Source organism: Etheostoma cragini, unplaced genomic scaffold (genome assembly GCF_013103735.1).
Source record: "Etheostoma cragini isolate CJK2018 unplaced genomic scaffold, CSU_Ecrag_1.0 ScbMSFa_98, whole genome shotgun sequence".
NCBI classification, from domain to species: Eukaryota; Metazoa; Chordata; class Actinopteri; order Perciformes; family Percidae; genus Etheostoma; species Etheostoma cragini.
The window spans coordinates 51,391-60,645 of record NW_023269624.1 but is presented as its reverse complement, the minus strand read 5'-3'; the positions used below and the strand labels follow the sequence as shown (position 1 = coordinate 60,645).

Genomic DNA, 9,255 nt, shown 5'->3' with positions numbered 1-9,255 from the left:
CAACCATTGTGACTGCATCGTTTTGAATGTCATTGATGTTCAGAAAAACATTTTGTCAACTAAAATCTGTCTTTATTTTCCAATAAATTAAACATAACAGGCAAAAACATAAAAAAAAGATATTAACAAACCATTATCAACCATTAGAACCATAACTTACATGTCACACACATAAAAAGGCACTCAAATGTGTAAAACAAAAAAAAAATACACACATGATAACAAATAAACATATAACTACAGCTGTTCTGATGTTCCGTTCAGAGAGCATTGGGAGTACCTGGCTCCTCACACCGTTATATGCAAACAGTGTGGATCTTTGTTGGCAAGTGTACAGAAAGCCAGTCAAATCTTTGTTGTAGTCCAACATGTGGGGCCTCCTGCAGAACCTTTATCCTAAGCTGTCCAGTTTCTATCATTGTAAAATGAAGCAATAACAACTTGGAGGCGTAACAGAGAACTAGCTTTACAAAGCTGCCGTGACCCAGATTCAAACCGGGGTTGCTGCGGCAACAACGCTAACAAGTACTAACCACTATACGATCACGGCCACTTGGTAACAGTAGGGCCTTGTTGTTGTTGTGAAAGCATAGTGGGAACTCTGATTGTCAACTCTACTGATATTTTCCCGCTTTCCCTGATTGATGACTAACAAATGAAAATGTATGGATGGTTTATCTAGCACTGCTGATTCTGTCCTTCAGGGACACTTTTCTTTTTTTCAAGGAAAAATGATTAGCAAGCAAAAACAGAAAAACAACAGCAAGAGCTTGATTTTTGCTGTAGTTGACTGACACTTAGAGGCTTAGATGAATTTACACACATGTTGAAACGATAATTACTCATCATTTGGCTCTTTATAGATGTACATTTCCTTGTAGTGTTTGTCCAGGGGGTGAAGTTGGAAATGACAAACAAGGGATTTAGTCGCTAAAGAGCACTACAAGGTAGCCAGGAGTCAAAGCTAGAATCTTCTGATCAGCAGTCAGACGCGTTATCCATTGCGCCACTATTCCTACCTTCAGCACGAGCAATATCTACATTCTCACACCAACGTATGCAGACAGTGGTGCTCTTTGTTGGCAAGGGTATAGAAGGCCATTCAAGAACGCCAGCCCACTCCTTCTCATTGGTGCTGATCATCCACATCTCATCACCCCCATAGAGCCAGTGAAGCTCGGTTCACCAAGTGGTTCAGACATCTGGTAGAGATGCCTCCTGGGGGCCTCCCTAGGGAGGTGGTCCAGGAACGTCCAGCTGGGAGGAGGTTTTGGGGAAGACCCCGGACTAAGTGGAGGGATTATCCCCAAGTCGCTCAAAAAAGGGAAGTTTGGGGTCCCGTGCTGGAGCTGCTCATCAAAGATTGATGGATTGGGAACACTGGTCACTAGCTCAATATATTCTTGCATGAAAGCCATACCTGTAGGAGGTGCTGTAGCTTAGTGGTTAAAGCGCCTGTCTTGTAAACAGGAGATCCTTGGTCCAAATCCCAGCAGTGGCTAATTATCACACAACACTTACGTTATCTGCACTATAAAGTCTTTATATATTTGTTTTTGCTATAGTGATTATCAAGCATTATTTAATTTTACCCAGTTGTGGCCTCTTGAGGGACAATAAATATCAAAAGGGAAATGGATTGAACCCATTTTTCAATGCTTTTCAACCTTGTTTTGTTGGGGCTGATTGTGGCCCAGGTGTAAACCATTACCCTGTGACATCACTGTTGGGTGGGGTTTCAGGTGCATGTGATGCTGACAGAGGTCAGAGGTCAAATAAACATGAACTTTACCAGCCAAGGCACTTTGGGCAGTGACTGTCTGATTTTAACATCTTTGATGCTGCTGCAATAAAAATTTATACATTTATTATTTGATATTAGTTGACTATATATTTGGATATGCAGCTAAAGGAAGAATCTATATGCCTTTGCATTTTGGATGCTTTTCTGTTGTTTAGATATGGCTACATTCACATAAAGTATCCAGAGAGCACAATATTGCACTGCACTCTGTTCAGTTGTTTACACCAAATTCCTCATGGCCACACATCCGGGTTCATCCCCAGAGGTAATGATGACACTCCAACAGAGGTAATCTCTCCATCAACAAGGTGCTGCGGGGATTTGAACCCAGGATCTCCTGTTTACTAGACAGGCACTTTAACCAACTAAGACACAGCACGACCACGAGTAGCAAACCTGTTCAGTCTTAATTTGTCTTTTACCTTGTAAAAGCTAAACCATACTGTGTACTGACTGGCAGTATTGGGAGTAACGGCTTAACTTGCCTAGGCTTGGCAGATCAATCCTATCCAGTCAGTCTGCAGAAGAGGTATAAGTACCTGGCAAGTCTCTCCCTTCAGCAGTTTGAAAACGCCAGCCCACTGCTTTCCATTGGTGCTGATCATCCACATCTCACCCCCATAGAACCAGTGAAGCTCGGTCCACCAGATGGACCACTCACCATTCGAACCAGACTGGGGGGGAACGCTTCAGGGACCAGCACAGATCGCGGAGCAACAGCTAAGGCCGAAACAGTGCCTTCTACAGTGCCGGATTTTTGCGGTAATCCTGCAGGACACAAGTCCATCTTATAGGATAGTCCTGTTCTTTACCCTTTACTTTACTTTTTGGATTCTTGTGTAAATCACAGAGTCTGATACAAATGGCTTCCACCAAGCGGCAGCAGTCTGGCCACTGGGTAGGGGAGGCAATGGATCCCAGCCCACCCCGCTTCAGGCTCTCCACACCAGGAGTAAACTCTGCCCCTAGTTTTGGAGACCTGAACTTTCCTACCATGAGCCTGTCTTGGTGTCTGGCAGCAAACACCACCCGTTGCTGGTCATATGGCAGCAGGCTCTGCCAGAGGTCAATGATGATGCTGACCTGTTGGTTGCTCAAGGTAAAACCAGTATGGTTCTTCAGACCCACCAGATACTCTGCTAGGTTGTCCACAAGATCCATTCCCGCCATGTTGTGTTCATCCACTTCCTGAAAAACAACATCAGACCAATGTTTCCCAAACTTAGGGTCTGGACACAAAATGGGTCGCAGACCCGTTTTATTGGGTCGCCAATTGGCAGAGAACAGACTAAATGCTCAGCATGACCTCAGAATGGAACTTTCAACAACCAAACCTAGACTAGATCAGCTGGTTGATATCTTCAACAAACATGATGCAACAAACAGGCCTGGAACAGATACTGATGTTATCAGGTTCACAACTGTTGGGTATAGATCCTGGTCCTCAAAGCCTTCATCTTCCTGCTCCTCCCCAATGTTGATATCTTCCAATAGCTCATCTGTCTTCTCAGAGTCTGGGTTCATGTCCCGAATGGGCTGCCCTGTTTGATTATACAAGTAGTCAACACGGATAAGCTCTCATGGTAGGTGGACAAAAATAATGAAGAGAGATCAAGGTCTCCAGAGTAGCGGAGGAGATGCGAGGGTTTGGCGGTTAGAGACTTTGCAGCCCGGTCCTGGTTTCACCTGCTCAGGCCTTCTAGCAGAAACAGCTGAAAGTTTAGGCTTAAACTTTACCTTCTTAGTGTGAAATCCATACGTGCAGACCTATTTTATGTGTGTGTTTATGTGAAGTATGGTAGGGTTTTAAACAGAATGACGGATTGATGAATGTAGCAGTAGCATGTAAATCACCGTAGTTTTAGATGTTAAAATGTGCACACAAGAAAGCTACGGGATTACTGTGGGGAAATGGAGAATGGCTAGGTTAACTGATGATTTTAAACATTGTAAAAATTAACGGAACATATGAACACGTTAAACATATACGGGCATATAACATATACCTGCATATACCTCTTTATAGGTATAGGTAGCGTATGCGCCCCGTCACAGGTCCCGACAATTTTGTTAATGAATGAGTATTTCATATTGAAAACTTACAATTAGGTGTTCATTTAAAAACAGGGCATTGTGAGTACAGATATAAACAACCGAGCCAGCAAGGAGTCTACCAAGTTGCTTGTAATGACTTTAGTAACTTCACCACGCTATGTCATAAGAGTATAATGGCAGTGGTGGGATTTGAACCCACGCCTCCAGAGAGACTGGAGCCTAAATCCAGCGCCTTAGACCACTCGGCCACACTACCTACATGTAGCTGTTGCCCACATCATGACACACACAGGGACCGTAACAGTATGTTTGTTAATGCCATTGGAATAAAACTTCCCCATGGTTTTTTACCAGACGTGCTGGACTCTTGCCCAGAGTCCGGTCAAGTAGCAGGCGAATGACACGGATGTCACAGGCATACCTGAGATGCACATGTAGCTCTGATTAGTTACATATTAATAGAAGTCATGTAAAACCTGTCACACTCTGCCGGCGATGCAACAGTTGAATGAAACAGTGGAAATCTGTTGATCGCTTTATTACACACACTACTGGCGACACATTTTTTCAAAACAGATTTACTCATTTGTGGGTCAGGATCAGCCGAAGAATGTTCTGGTGCGGCAGGTCCAGCTGGTTCTAGACAGTCTGAGAGGTTGACAAGTACTTCGGAGAACACACAGTGTCTCTGTCGCCATAAGATAATACCTGTCAATGTCCAGGACCTTCTGAGCCCTCTTGTGGACACGGTAACCCACACACAGGGCAGTTTACCCTCACCTTCCAAGGGTTGTAGGGCATCCACACCATCAGCCAATGGGTGAAAAAGCAATCTGGTGTCGGCGTCTGGTGGTTTATGAGTGCTGGGACAGGGGGTTCAAACCACAGCTTCAAATCTTGCCGCAGTTGGCCAGAGTGGAAAATGGTGTTAGAAATCCACCTCTGGTCTTGGATGGCGATGTTTTTCCGCATCTCTCCTGGCTACCAGAAAGAAGCTGCTGCCCCAACAGTAGCTGGATGAACTCCTCCAGGTTCACCCTGTTAAGAAGACAACAACAAATTATTAATGTATGGCATGAATAAAGGCCAGACTAAGCACAACGTACACAACAGCCTGGCCAATGAACAGACACTGCTGTACTCACACAGTCTTCTGCTATGTTGGTGTTCACAGCAGGGTTTGAGGTCCTTACGGAGGTTGGAGAGGGTCTGGGAGTTCTCACAGAAGACAGGGCATTGCTTGTGGTCCTGACAGAGGATGGAGAGGTACTGGGAGTCAACTGTGGAGGTAATAGAGTGAGAAGAAGTAGAACCGCTGCTCCTTCGCCTTGAAATAGACCTAATGCTTATTCAAAGCACAGGAATTAGCAGAGGATGGTTTTCGATCCATCGACCTCTGGGTTATGGGCCCAGCACGCTTCCGCTGCACCACTCTGCTCTGTTATTAAAATTATTTAAAAAAGGCTACACTGAGCACAACTTACACAACAGCCTGGCCAAAAGACAGACACTGCTGTACTTACACAGGCTTCTGCCATGTTGGTATTAACAGGCAGGGTTTGAGGTCTACACAGACATAAGGACATAAGACGGCGAATGGCTCGGGGTCCTCACAGAGGATGGAGAAGGGCTGGGAGTCCTCAGAGCTGATGGGGCATTGCTTGGGGTCCTGACAGAGGATGGAGAGGGACTGGGCGTCCTCACGGAGGATGGAGAGGGACTGGGAGTCCTCACAGAGGATGGAGAGGGACTGGGAGTGCTCACAGGGGAGGAAGACGGGCTGGGGCTCCTCCTAGCCACTAAATTAGGCTTTAGTGTGAGATCTTAGATCCATTGTCATCGCGCTACGTGATTGGACAGGGGTGAATCTCACTTTGGACATGAACGAACGTGATTAGCTGTCAAGATTGGAAATGGAACATATGATTCTGAGACTGCGCCCGTCTTAATAGAGGTAAGGCAAGGCAAGGCAGCTTTATTTGTATAGCACATTTCAGCAACAGGGCAATTCAAAGTGCTTTACATAAAATCAGTTAAACAGATTAAACACAAGTACAAACAGTTAAAAATCATAAGCATCAAAAACCGATAAAACACATGAATAGACAGTTAAAAACAGAATAGGAGTTTCTCTGACTTTCTCTGTAAACTTTAGACTACCTTTCACACTAAATAGTCAATGTTAGTGCTATCCTTCGTGATCACCTCAGTGTCACTACCTTTTACGATACTATTTTTAGAGACGTTACTTTTTGCCTCTGACTCTTCTTCACACTAATTAAGCCAATATAATGCTGCCATTTATGTCTATCTCGACACTACACATTCACACTTTTTCTTTAAAGTGCTAGCCCTTGAGTCTGACTTTCTTTATTTTATTTTTAAACTTTAGATTACCTTTCACAATAGTCAATGTTAGTGCTATCCTTCGTGATCACCTCAGTGTCACTACCTTTCACGACTCTATTTTTAGAGACGTTACTTTTCGTCTCTGATCTACATTAAACTTCCCTTATTTCTCAGAAATATTCCAATTTCAGCAATTAAATTAAAATAGGACTTAATAGAAACCATAAAACTCTTACACTTTCTGGGTAATTTAGCATCTTCCTCATCTTTTCTCTCTCATTTCCTCTTTTTTCCCCCCCTTTTCTAGTCTTAACGACTACTCGAAGCGCTTTTACATCATACAGGAAACATTTACAATTCACACACATTCATTCACTGTGGCCAAGGCTGCCGTACAAGGTGCCACCTACTCATCAGAATACTGAGCACTAAGGTGAATGAACACTCATTCACACTCCGATGGGCAGCACCGGGGGCAACACGGGGTTCAGTGTCTTGACAGTCATGGGATTGCATGGCATCGAACCACCAACCTTCTGGTTGGCAGGCAACCACTCTACCACTGAGCCACAACCGTCAAACTGCTTGCTCCTGGTACAAAGCAAAGCAATTAGCAGAGGATGGTTTCGATCCATCAACCTCTGGGTTGTGGATCCAGCACGCTTCCGCTGCGCTACTGTGCTCTGTTATTTACACTTCAGGGATGGAAAATTCTGGGATTCACATTTTGAGGGAAGGTGGCAACCAAGGTTCGATCAGCTTACGTTGACCTTGCCACTACCTGTTATGGGAGCTTCCTGATTACTCACACATTGATTATTCACGTGTAACACTTGTGATTAGCTGGTGTTTTAAAAACAGAGCATTGTGAGTACAGATATAAACATCAGTAAGGAGTCTACCAAGTTGCCTCTTATCATTTTAGTTTGGACACCCAGTGAGGCTTACCGTGATGGTTTGGACTGGTTTGACTAGGGATTTCTGCTGCTCTCAAGCAGACAGCTATACTCACTCAGGTTTCTCTTCAGAACACACAAGTCTTTGCCTTTTACTAAACACTTCCTTGAAGGGGAACCCCAATGAGTTGAAACTCTTTTTTGTGGGCATTGCTGTTTGGCCGAGCCTTTTGTACTTGTGAAAATTAAGCAGCTCCTATCGCTACCTGCAGGTGTTTCTGGCTCTGGAGCTGTGGAGTCTGGGTCTGTGGTTGGAGACACCTGCCTCCATGCTCCTTCTGGACACCCTCTGCTGCAAATCTCCATGTCTCTTTCTTTCTCTCTCTGTCTCTTTTCACCCCCAACTGGTCGATGCAGATGACCTCCCACCCTGAGCCATGGTTCTCACGCTCATAAAACACCAGACAGGCGCGGCCTCTGTGGCGCAATAGGTCAGCGCAGTCGGCTGTTAACCGAAAGGATGGTGGTTCAAGTCCACCCAGGGACGTTTGTTGCTTAAATAACCTGGAGTGAGCCAACTCTGGGATTTATCCTTCTGCAGAAGACCATAGAAATAACTCAAGTGGCCTTATGTCTATCCGAAGGTACAGTTCTGCAAACCATGTACATATTAATTTTTACAGTCATTGGTATGCGGGTCACTTGATGTAATACAAGCAAATAAATAAGGAATACAACCTCTGTCTGTCCTCAAGCCCCAGGAACTTTGTTTGCTGTTCCAACACTAGCATACCGTGCCCCCCATATACTGGTTGCCCCTCTTGCTCCATCCCCACCTCCACCTGCCAGTGCTTGCCCTGCTTCTCAGGCAAGGTTTAATAAGAGCAAGGTGGACTACAACACTTGCAGGAAGTGTGGACAATTCAGGACCGCAGAAACTGGGCACAGCCAATATCAAGGCAGTATCTACCGCCCAAATACAGAAACACTATCAAAAGAGTTGTGCTTAGATCAGATTAAAAAATCAAAAATGTAAATGTATAATGGAAATAGAAAATGTAAATAGTTAGATTTTACTATGCATACAATACTTTTATGTAATGTGATTTATATGTTATGTGTTTTACTCTTTGTACAGAATTAGTTTGTTGATTCTCTTATTTTCCTACCTGCTGTAAAAACCTTTGCATAGTCAGTCATTTCTTGTGCTAAACAATATTATTTAGTTGAGATCAATAATGTTTATATTAATTGGCTTCATTTCAATATTATTCCAAATTGTAGTCTACACACTGCTGAGCATATGACTTGCCTTTATACACCTTACTTCCCTGCAATGATTACCGTATGACATACTTGCTTTTAGAGAAAAGAGATCTAAAAATGCTTGGTTTTACCTGTCTTACACTGTTTAAAGAAAAAAAAAAGTATCACTAAACAATTCTTATCATGAAGACTAACTTTAAATATTGACCAAATATAGTAGGATTACTAAATGTATGGAGTACTAAAAACAGATATTTGGTTGAAAAGTCAATCTAAACGTTATAAATTATTTGTTTAAATTGTTTTACAACGTTCCTATTATTTTATTCCTTCAAAGAAATTTTTAGTAGAACAATAAAGTTGTGAATAGTGTAGTTGGATCTTCTGGCACTAGGAGGGGATCAAACCTAAGATCTGGTGCTAGGTGGGGATCGAACCTGTGACCTTTGGATCTACATTAAGCTTCCTTTATTTATCAGAAACATTCCAATTTCAGCAAATAAATTAAAATCTGACTTAATAGAAACTATAAAACTCTTATACTTTGTGAGTAGCATCTTCCTCATCTTTTCTCTCATTTCCTGTTTTTTCCTTGTTTTTCCTCTTTTTCTTTCTTCCCTCCCTCTTCCCCTTTTTCCTCTTCTCCCTTCCCCCTTACAGACTATTGCTCCCCAGCTTTTTTGGGATGGCTCTCGCAAGAAAATTGAAATATGTTGTGTATGGCTCTAAAACCTGTAAATGGCTGGAAATCAAACCTGGGCAAAATGATTGCACTGCTATACAACGTTCACTGCAAATCTTATAACACAGACTGAAAATAAGTGACTTAATGGCTTCCAGTACCTATGAGATAACAAGTAAGCAAGTAACCACACAATGAAAACT

At 43.1% G+C, this 9,255-nt stretch overlaps 4 non-coding genes across 4 annotated transcripts; 3 read left to right on the top strand and 1 right to left on the bottom strand.

Annotated features, from left to right (window-relative positions):
• Window positions 1-1,428: 1,428 nt before the first annotated feature.
• Window positions 1,429-1,501, top strand: trnat-ugu. The gene has a single exon. It is a non-coding gene; the product is annotated as a tRNA-Thr (tRNA).
• Window positions 1,502-4,033: 2,532 nt separating this feature from the next.
• Window positions 4,034-4,115, bottom strand: trnal-uag. Its single transcript has one exon. It is a non-coding gene; the product is annotated as a tRNA-Leu (tRNA).
• A 3,101-nt stretch (window positions 4,116-7,216) lies between these two features.
• Window positions 7,217-7,331, top strand: LOC117941574. The gene has a single exon (XR_004655928.1). It is a non-coding gene; the product is annotated as a U5 spliceosomal RNA (small nuclear RNA).
• Window positions 7,332-7,577: 246 nt separating this feature from the next.
• Window positions 7,578-7,651, top strand: trnan-guu. The gene has a single exon. It is a non-coding gene; the product is annotated as a tRNA-Asn (tRNA).
• The last annotated feature ends 1,604 nt before the right edge of the window (window positions 7,652-9,255 follow it).